We start from the raw sequence: 1914 nt of genomic DNA on the forward strand, positions 1-1914 counted from the left end.
AATCATACAAAGATGTTAATGAACTGCATATGCACAACTCTGTCTTGAACACTGTTTTAAACAAGGTATTTAGTTTTGAATTTAATCAAGATCTTTTTTACATGGATAATGTAAATGGATTTCTAATGCATTTCTGTTATTAAAACATTTTTGGCATGTAACTTGTGATACACATATTATTTATATTTATTTACCTAATCTGTCAGGAAATAATTTTTCATGTAAACTAAATGAAAACAGGAAATGTTGACTTGACGGCTGTAGCTGATTGTATTTTAAGTATTAATGCATTCATTTATGGTTATAGATTTTGTTTTAGTTAACTGTAATAACTCTTGAATTATGTTTCTGTTGGAACTAATCAAAGAGACCATATCTTATTTAATAATGTAAGGAATGTGTTTTAATATGTTGTATTAATCCTTCAACATCCCTCATCTGCAGAAAGGCTTTTCATCACAAGAAGGGCGAGAGTGCCCTCTATTGTAATATCAGAAATATTATCTTATATTTTCTTGTATAATATTATCGAATCAACTAGTTGTGCTTAAGTCAAAAATAGTTTTAATCTTATCAAACCAAGTCTACTTGTGCTATTAGTTTGCATCAACAATCAAATCAACCTTTCTCAGACACTTACTGGTCTGCAAACACTGGTGTACATGAGAGTCATTTTTTTGTATTCCTACAAAATATGCATAGGGGACATTTTATTGCTTGTTTCATGCAAGGGCCAGACTCAAAGATCAATATGTCAAACCATTACCAGTGTCAGTGATGAACAATCACTCATAATAAAACATCTATTAATTATGTTCTGAATATGTATGTTTTCATTTTCTTTTATATGCCTAATTCAGAATTCTCTGTAAATAGACACAAATTAATAAAAGCATTTAATCTTAATCTGCATTTAATTTTTGTATTTGTTGATTGTGCTTGTTGCATCTAAACAAATGCTCATGCTATGAGTGTCAGCTCAAAATCAGTATATGTATCTCAACAAAACAGATCACAGTAATAGTCTGTGAACAAGTACTTCTGTTAAACAGTACGCTGTTGTAATGTTTATATTTTGACTTCAATATAGTGAATTTGCAAGCTTTATTAATACTTTACACAAAATAATCAACTGTAATCAATTCAGCAAATAACAAAATGTCATTTTGTCAAGTGTGTTTGCATGTTAAAAAGTTTCAGCTAAACATTCAGCTCTGCTGTGTGTAAGCATGTTTTTCTTATTATTTAAACTGATTGAAGCAGTTACAGCAGTTCTTCTTAATCAACTGAGTGACTTAATCATCATCAGTGAATATTATTAGTGAATATTAACACTACAAATAATTTAAATATTGCAGATATAATATGTATATGTTCTTTATTTTTACATACATGTTTTAAATTGTTGAAAAGAATTCGAATTTGTCAGCGTTGAAATAAACAAAATAATATGTAAAACAATATTCAGTAATATGCCCTCATTTGTATGATGGTGTTTTTGTACAGGATTCTTATTAGCGTCTGTCACTGTGTGTCTGGCACAATAATACACAGCTGTGTCTTCAGCTCTCATATTCTGTCCTTTCAGTGTTATTGTGTTACTGGAAGTGTCTCTGCTGATACTGAACTTGCTTTTCAGGGAATCCTTGTAGTATAAGCTTCCACCGCTCCAGATAACTCCAATCCACTCCAGAGCTTTTCCTGCAGGTTGACGAATCCAGCCTGTAGCATAGCTTGTAACTGAATAGGAGACTTTACAGTTGATAGTGAGAGCGGCACCAGGATGAACAGNAAGAGCACTGCATTTAAAGACAGAATATGATGTTAACAAGCTTTTTAACAACAAAATGGTGTATCACACAGAAAGTAGAGTAAACTTACAGGATATGACTGCCAGAAACAACACTAAAGATG

This window comes from Puntigrus tetrazona, chromosome 3 (genome assembly GCF_018831695.1).
Source record: "Puntigrus tetrazona isolate hp1 chromosome 3, ASM1883169v1, whole genome shotgun sequence".
NCBI lineage: Eukaryota > Metazoa > Chordata > Actinopteri > Cypriniformes > Cyprinidae > Puntigrus > Puntigrus tetrazona.